The 8984-nt window shown below is 41.4% G+C and overlaps 1 pseudogene; it reads left to right on the top strand.

Annotated features, from left to right (window-relative positions):
- The first annotated feature begins 7851 nt into the window (after positions 1-7851).
- LOC132693330 (MICOS complex subunit MIC10-like) lies at positions 7852-8368 on the top strand (annotated as a pseudogene).
- Positions 8369-8984: the final 616 nt, after the last annotated feature.

Raw genomic sequence — 8984 nt, 5'->3', positions numbered from 1 at the left:
ATGAATTTGTTGACAAGCCTAGACTGGCTTAGAGGACTAATTATTCAAAAGCGTGGACCATGTGGTTCCTATAGGTAAAGGGATAGAAGTCAAACTTCTCTCTCTTCCCCAAACCCAGTTTTTCTGGACAGGAAATCAATCATTAGAAAATTCCAGGTAGAGGCTGCCAGTGTTTCTAGTTCTGGCTACGTAGGTTTGGGGGCTTTGATTGTCTGTGAGTCACGTATCGAAGATTTACCAGGCAGCAGAGGCTTCCCGCCTCGGTGAGAAGACAAATGTTCAGCAGGTGATCTATAACCTGTGCCTAAGCAACAGAGAAGGAATTTTCTCATGTAATCGCTGTATATGAGAGCGTATCATTTCACCCAGCCTTAGGGAGTCCACATCTTTGGTGCCTCGGGCTTACTTAATTATTTTAAACATTTTTGTTGAAAAGTTGTCATAGCGACCGCATCAAGAAACGTTTTGAAGGGACAAATTCTATTTCCAGCCCCCTCGGGTCGTGTTTCATCTTTGCCCATTATCTACCCCGGCTCATCCACGCGTAAGCATTTTATACACTTGCAACCACAAAGCAATGCCTGTTTTGCATTCTGCTATGTCACTTAGCAGCGCATCCAAAACGGTTTCTATGTTTCCATAGCCTTCATATTGAAACATTTCAGTGTTTGCACAACAGTCCAGAGCTTACTAAATTATTCCTACATTGTTGTACAATTAGTTCCCTCCCTCCTTTTCGTCGTTTTTTAGGTAACATTTGTAGGAGGCATCTTCTCGCGTATAATTTTTGCCTTCCCATGAACCTCTCCCTAGAACACATTCTTAGGAAGAGAATTTCTGACATCTTTGCGGCTTCTGCTACATCATACCACGTGGCTTTGCTGAGGTGCTTCTGCTAATTTAGAGAACCAGGTTAGAGCTCGAGGGGGGTGTCTTGCTATGAACCCTAGGCAGGTGTCTCCTTAGGGTGAGAGTCTGGACAACTGATGGATGAAGCATCCCCTTAAAAAGAATGAAAAGGCATCTGGTGAGACAGCCGTGTCGGCTGCACGTGTAGGAAAAATTAACACCAAGGCCGCCTTGACTGGAATTTTCTGAAGCAAAACTGTTCTTGCTCTGGTTGTGTGAACTCTCCAGATAATAAAATGTTCTCCTTCCCCACCTTCCTGAAGCTTATGTCTCATACATGAAGGTGTGACTGGCTTTTAATAAACGCACTAGAGTTCTTATATATAAACGAGGGCCATCTTCCAAAGATCTTCCATAGGAACCTCTCATGTCATTGCTGCACACGTGAAACACTTCTTAAAGAATTGCACTCGTGGGGCGCCTGGGTGGCTCAGTCGGTTGAGCGTCCGGCTTCAGCTCAGGTCACGATCTCACGGCTCATGAGTTCAAGCCCAGTGTCGGGCTCTGGGCTGACAGCTCGGAGCCTGGATCCTGCTTCGGATTCTGGGTCTCCCTCTCTCTCTCTGCCCTCTCCTGCTCACGCTGTCTCTCAAAAATAAATAAAATAAACATTAAAAAACAAAATAAGAATTGCACTCGTACCCAGCATCACAAAAGGAAATTTAGACTCATTTTACCTTTTTCCATACCGCAAGAGGTAGTCACCCAGCTTGATGACCAAGCAGTGAAAAGCAGGCAAGTTACCTGTATAATCACAGTCACAGCTGCCATCTCAGGAGCACGTACTGTATGATTCAACTAAGTCATTCAACTTAGTTGAATCTGTGCCCAGATTCAGGCAGGGGTAGCTGGGTCGTGGGTCTGGAGGAGTAGCTTTGCCATTCTCACCTGCTCCCCACCAAGGGCCTGAGCTCCGCTGGTGGTCCCCAGCCACGCACAAGCCTTCCAGATGATGTCTCACCTCCATCCCTATGGCTCTGCCTTTGCGGAAATCCCTCCACTTCTTCTTGGAAGCCCACAATAGGCCACTGCCTTCATCTTAATGCGGTCTTGCCTCATCCTTGAACACCGGGCATTACTTGCACAGCTACCCTCTTCTCTGGGCCCTGCCTCATGTCAGGTCCTGGCTTCCTCCTGCCCCCACCCCCCGTCTGCCACTTCTACAGCTGAGAGGTGCTACTTCTGAGAACCAGAAGGATGCTAACGTTACTTACCTGTCTGCTCAAGCTCTCTTCTGTGAATCATACCTGTGCCCCGCCTCCAACCCATTCTAAAGTAGGCGGGGCTTCTTGCACTGGACCCTGGCTCCTTCCGCTCCCACCTGCCCCCCTTGTCTCCCTCCCCACAGGAACCTCATCCCCACACCCCAGTCCTGAGATGTGTCACAGGAAACCGGAAAAATTTTGGAGACCAAAGCCTGGGATATAGGCAGAGAGCCAGTATTGACCGGGTGCTTGCCCGTTTCGCATATGTTATCCCTTGTAATCGTCACATCAACTCTGAGAGAGAGACAATGATTTTTTTTTTTTCTGCTTTACGAAGAGAAGAACTAAATTACAGTCAATTTTCCTCAGGAAAATCACACAGCTGGAAAACGGCAGACCTGGATTTGAATGCAGAATTTTGTCTCTGGAGTCCACTCTTCTCACCACTGTTCTACAGGCCATCTCTGGGTGGGGGGCTAATGAAGGGAAGGGAGTAGGGCAGACCTAGAAATGAATGGAGAGGCCCTGGATTCAGAACGAGGGTAACCCAAGGGAGAAGGATGACATTGGGGACAAAATAAGACATGTCAAACGTACCATGTCTTGATGTCATCCCCCAACCCTGATTCTCCCCAGTCTTTCCAATCTCAAAGGCAGTTCTATCCTTCCAGTAGTTGAGGTTGAGAACCTCAGAGCCTTCCCTGACTCTCCTCTTCTTACATTCCACCCATCAGAAAATGTTATTGGCTCCATCACCAAAATGCAGAATCTAAACACTTCTTATACCTCCACCATGCTCCCTGGACTTAGCCACTGTCATGTCTCATCTAGATCATTCCAATGGCCTCCTCACTGAGGGCCCTGCTTCCATCCCTGCACCCCTACAGTCTAATCCCCACACATCAACCGGGGTGATCTTCCCAAAACACAAGTCAGATCAGATCACCTTTCTGCCAAAACCAACCGATCGCTCATCCTTTCAGTGACTCTCTCTCTCTCTACCCCCCCCCCCCCCAGTGATCTGCTCTTATCTCTCACTGCAGCCTCTCCCTCACTCCCCTCCAGTCTCACTGAACCCCTCATTGTTCAGCGAACATCTCCAACATGCCAAGCACACCAATGGGACATGAGTTATACATTGTATATTCCTGAACCCTCAGGGTTCCCGCTGCTAAGTGATGGGAACCAAACAATTGTCCTGGACTCAGATCGCACACCACCTTTCTTGTTTCCATCCTGTGAGTTTTAATGAATATAAAAGACATTCTAATAGAATCAAGGACTGTGGATGACACTGATATATGATCTGGAGAGTTTGGGGGACTATATATATTTTGTGTATTAAATATACCCCCCCGCCCCCGCCAATAGTCTTGACCAAAGGATGAGTTGTCTAAAGGATACAACCATGACTTTGCCTGTGTGACACTGCAGGAACTTTTAGGTAAGGGAGGGTATATCAGACACTCCCCAATTCATGACTTACGGTAGGGGGTGGCAACATTTTTTCCGTCAATGTTCAGTTAGCAAATACCCTAGGCATTTTTACACCATTGTAGTGTGAAAGCAGCTGTAGATGATATGTAAATAAATGAGTGTGGTTGTGTTCCAACAAAATTTATTTACAAAAAAAAAAAAAAAGCGACCAGATTTGGCCCGCTGACCATAATTTGCCGGTGCCTGATCTGGGGACACACGTGGGAGCCCAAGCCACCATGTATGAGCACAGGTCAGACATGATATGTCCATAGGAGCGTCTGGCCGGAATATAAATAACATCCTGTTTTCTCTTGGACTCTCAGCACCTCACATCCCACCTGGCATATAGTAAACATTCCCTAAAACCTTTTTGGAATAAATGACTGAATGAATGAGGTATAGAGCTTGAAGTGGGGGGGGGATATTTTCTACACTTACAGAGACATCTTGTGCATTTAGGCAGTTATTAGACATTTATTCGGTGCCCCCACTTGCTGACTAACAAGATGGGATTTTCGTCAAACCTCACAGAGCCAAGTCTCCTCTCAAGAGGCAGATGTTCAAAAAGGAGTATCAGTAAAGTGTGAAAAGTGTCAGCAGGGGAGGTTCAGGGGGGTTTGGAAGCACGTCGAGGTTTGGGGACAAATAATGATGTTCTGATCTCATTAGACTCTGCACCTGTCAGTCAAGCTGGATTTAGTTTCCTGAGTAGCAAAGGCGTGAGCCCACAGATGAGGAGACCAGAGCTGATACAGATAGACTTGTCATCTTTCCAAACACTGGTAAACTGTTTCGTGGCAGCACCTGTCTTCAATAAGGGAGGCGCAACTGCTCCCAGAACAGGGCTTTCCAATCATTTATCAAGTGGAAATTACTCTGTTGTGAAGGCTGCATGAGGAATTTTAGAGCACTATTTTATTTCTCTTCAAGCCTCTTTGAGGGAGTATTATGTTCAGAGCCAGCCTTTTTACAAAGCATTATATTTAATCTTTTTACCACTTTGATCTTTTTCTCTAAAAATTATTGTCATTATTCCAAGTTTCATTTTGCCTTTTCTGTATACCCTTTATAAAATTGTCGGTAAGAGATAAAGAGCACATTAAACGCTGTGAAGCTCCAACCTGGCTTTAATAAAGAAAGAAATGTGGGAGCCCTAACAGAAGGTCACTGCATTTCGAGAGAAGTGGATTGGTAGTGGGCGTGGCTTTCTTTTTGCGTACATGTTGGATACAGTGCCTGGTCGGGACTGTGTGAAAAATGGCAAGCCATCCCTGCAATTCATCAGGATGACGTTTCTTATACTAAAGATAGACTATAACCAAAGTTCTAATGTTCATGTCACCAGCGTCCCCAAAAGAGAGGGGCTGAAAAAGTACTTGAAGTAATAATGGCTGAAAAATTCCCAATGTGGCAAAAGACCTAAGACCATAGATGTAAGAAGCTGAGTGAATCCCAAACAGGATCAACCTAAAGGAATTAAGGAATTAAGACCAAAATACATTCCAGTCAAACTTCTGGAAAATAAAAGCAAATAAAAATATCTTAAAATCAGTAAGAGGGAAACAACACCCGAAACAAAGGGGGGAAAACGAATGCCATTGGGTTTCTCATCAGAAACCACGGAGGTCAGTGCACAACATCTTTCAAGCGCTGAAAGATGGAACTATGAATTCAGAACCCTATTCCCAGTGAAAATGTGCTTCGGGAATGTACGAGAAATCAAAGCTTTCTCAGGTGAAGGAACTAAGAGAATATGTCACCAGCATACCAATCCTAAAAGAATGGCTGACTAAAGTTCTCTAAACAGGAAAAAAAACCCAAAGCAACGAAACCAAACAAACAGTAATGGAATATACCTTGGATCATCAGGAAGAAAGAAAGAACACAGCAAACATACTAATAAATAAAATAGGCTTTTTTTCTCCTCTTGTGTTTTCTAAATTATTTTTGATGGTGAAAGCCTAAGGGATAAAACTGCCTCCATGGTTCTAAATACATGTCTAGAAGATATCTACAATACTTACATTATAAATGTAAAAATAAATAAAGGGACATAAAGGAAAGTAAGTTTTCTACACATCCTGGTAGAGCTGGTAACACTACCCCAGTAGATTGTGTTGACTTCTGTATATGTAAAGTAATATAGACAGCAACCACTAAAAAATCTTTATTAATATACAGTCAAAACTACCATAGATCAATAAAAAATGTTCAAGGCATCCATAGAAAGGAAGGAAAAAGGAAAAACAGAGAGATGGAAAACAGCATAACTAATAAAATAAAAATTTTAATGGCACACTTACACGCTAACATCAATAATTATATTAAATGGAAATTGTCCCAATACACCAATTAAAAGATAGAGATTGACAGAGTGAATTAAAAAACAGGACTCCACTATATGCTGTCCATAAGAAATTCACTTCAAATATAATGGGATAGGCCACTTGAAACCCAAAGGATGGAAAAAGTTAATGTAAGCATTAATCAAAGGAAAGAAGGGGTGGCTGTTTTAATATCAAATAAAGTTGACCTCAGAGCAAAGAAAATTACCAGAGACAATGAAGAGCATACGTAATGATAAAAAAGTCCACCAAGAAAATGTAGTAATTTGAAATGTGTATTCAACAGAGGTACAAAACATGTGAAGCAAAACTGATAGAACTGAAAGGAGAAATAGACAAATCGACAGCTCCAGTTGGTGACTTCCGTGCCCCCTTTGCACAACTGAAAAAAATTGGAACCAAATCAACGAAGGGATGGAAGAACTCACCGCCACCCACCCAAGGTAGAATTGATATTTATAGAATCCTCTACCCCAAATAGAGGACACCCATTATTTTCAAGCGCCCATGAAATACATACCGGGACAGACCACATCCTGGGCCATAAAACAAACCTCGACAAATTGAAAAGAATGGAATTCATACAGTGTTGAGAATGTGTTCTCCGACCACACAGGAATGAAACTAGAAATCGATAAAAGAGATAAGCGGAAAATCTCCAAACTCTTGGAAACGGCACACTTCTAAAGAATTGAGGGATCAAAGAGAAAGTGCTAAGGGAAATTTAAAAAACACATTGGATGAAAATAATACAGCATATAAAACTGTGTAAGACTGTTTCAGTTCTGCGAGATGAGTAAGTACCAGGGACCTAATGTGCAGTAATATGACTATAGTTAACAATACTGTGTTGTATAGATAAAATTTGCCACGAAGGTAGACCTTAAGTGTCCTCCTCTCCACATACGTACACACACAATGAAAATGGTAACCAAGTGAAGTGATAGATGTTAATTGGCTTAATTTTGGACATTATTTTACAGTGTGTGTGTGTGTATCTCAGAATATTAAGTCATACACCTTAAGTAAATACAATTTTTATTTGTCAATTATATGTCAATAAAACTGAAAAAAAATGTGGGACATGGTTAAGCGGTACTGAGAGGGAAAGGTACAGCAATGAATGCATACATTAGAAAAGAAAACACTCTAGGATGTAAATTAAAAATAATAAATTAAATTAAAAAAGAAAACACTCTCAAATAAATAATATAAGCTACCATTTCAAAAACCTTTGAAAAGAAGAGTCAATTAAACCTAAAGCAAGTAGAAGGAAGGGAATAATAAAGATAAGAGCGAAAATCAATGAAACTGAAACAGAAAAACAATAGTGAAAATCAATGAAAGAAAGAGCTGAGTCTTGGAAAAGATCAATAAACAAACCTTTAGCAAGCCTGACAAAGAGAGAAAACACAAGTTATCAGCATCAGGAATGACACAGAGAATATCGCTACAGACCCTGCAAACCCCAAAAGGATAAAAGGGGAATACTCTGAATAATCTCTACACACATAAATTCAACGTTTGTTGATGACAAATTTGACATCGTGTTGACATTAAGTTGATAAACTTATTCCTCAGAAAAACACAAACTCAGCCAATATGAAATAATTTGGATAGTTCTAAAACTATTAAGGAAATTGAATTTGTAATTTTGAAATTCCCCCAAAAGAAATCTCCAGGCACAAATGGTTTCACTGGAGAAAGCTACCAAACATGCAAGGAAAAATTAAACCAATTCTGCACAATCTCTTTCACCAAACAGAAGGGAAGGGATACTTATGAACTCATTTTATAAAGGTAGTATTACCCAGATACTAAAATCAAATGAATACATAAAATGAAAGTTACTGGTCAATATTCTCCATTAATACATACATGCAGAAGAAAAGCAGGAGCTGTGGGTGGGGAACATGTCGGATTCTGAGCTGGGTAGGACATGGGACCGGAACGTGGCAGAGGCAGTCGTGAAGGTAGGTACTGGATTTGAATTATGACTTGTTTCCTCACTTACCTTCTTTAAAAAAAACTTTTTTTAATGTTTATTTATTTTTGAGACAGAGAGAGAACATGAATGGGGGAGGGGCAGAGAGAGAGGGAGACACAGAATCGGAAGCAGGATCCAGGCTCTCAGCCATCAGCCCAGAGCCCGACGCGGGGCTCGAACTCACGGACCGCGAGATCGTGACCTGAGCTGAAGTCGGATGCTTAACCGACTGAGCCACCCAGGCACCCCTCACTTACCTTCTTTAAAAGAAGAATGTGGCCATTAGCCTTTGGTTCTGGCATGGGATTGGGAATGGCCCACTCCAATTGTCACATGATTTTAGGGCTCCATACCTTCTACATGGAAAATATGTCAAAGAGCAGGACCAGTGACTTACACCTGAGAACATCCCAGTGGGAGGAAAAGAGAAATCATGTTTATTCCTCAGGAATACTGAAGTGCCCTGGGGTAAGCTGACATTCTTCTATAATAAGGTTATAAGTAATGCTTTAAACTCCACACATTGTTTATGTATTTGAAATTAAGTCAGTTTCTTGCTTTGTATTTTCTCTCTGGAAACTGCAAGGAGGTGGTCTTAAAAGAAATAAATTAAAAATAGGCAATATAGATATAGATATATAGATACAAAAAATGCTTAATAAAGTATTAGCAAATAGAATTCACAAAACATAAGACAAATTGTTGCTGAAATTAAAATTACAATGCCATTTATAATTGCGGGGGTTGGGTAGAAATACTTAGGTAAAAATTTAACAAAACACGTACAGGACTTGAATGCTGAAAACTACAGAATGTTGGTAAAAGAAACCAAAGAAGATCTAAATAAACGAAGAGCTATAACTTGTTCATGGATTCTAAGACTCAATAGCAGAGATGTCCATTGTCCCCAAATTCATATAGTTAGTGGTATTCCTATCAAAATTCCAGCAAGATTTTTTGGATATAGCAATATTATTCCCAAATTCATATGGAAAGACAAAAGAGGTACAATAGCTAGAACCGTTTTTGAAAAATAAAAATAAATTGAGGGGAATCAGT

The sequence above is a fragment of the Panthera onca genome, chromosome B1 (assembly GCF_046562875.1).
Source record: "Panthera onca isolate mPanOnc1 chromosome B1, mPanOnc1 haplotype 2, whole genome shotgun sequence".
NCBI lineage: Eukaryota > Metazoa > Chordata > Mammalia > Carnivora > Felidae > Panthera > Panthera onca.
The sequence above is the reverse complement of the archived record's forward strand: the minus strand, read 5'-3'. Positions and strand labels throughout refer to the sequence as shown.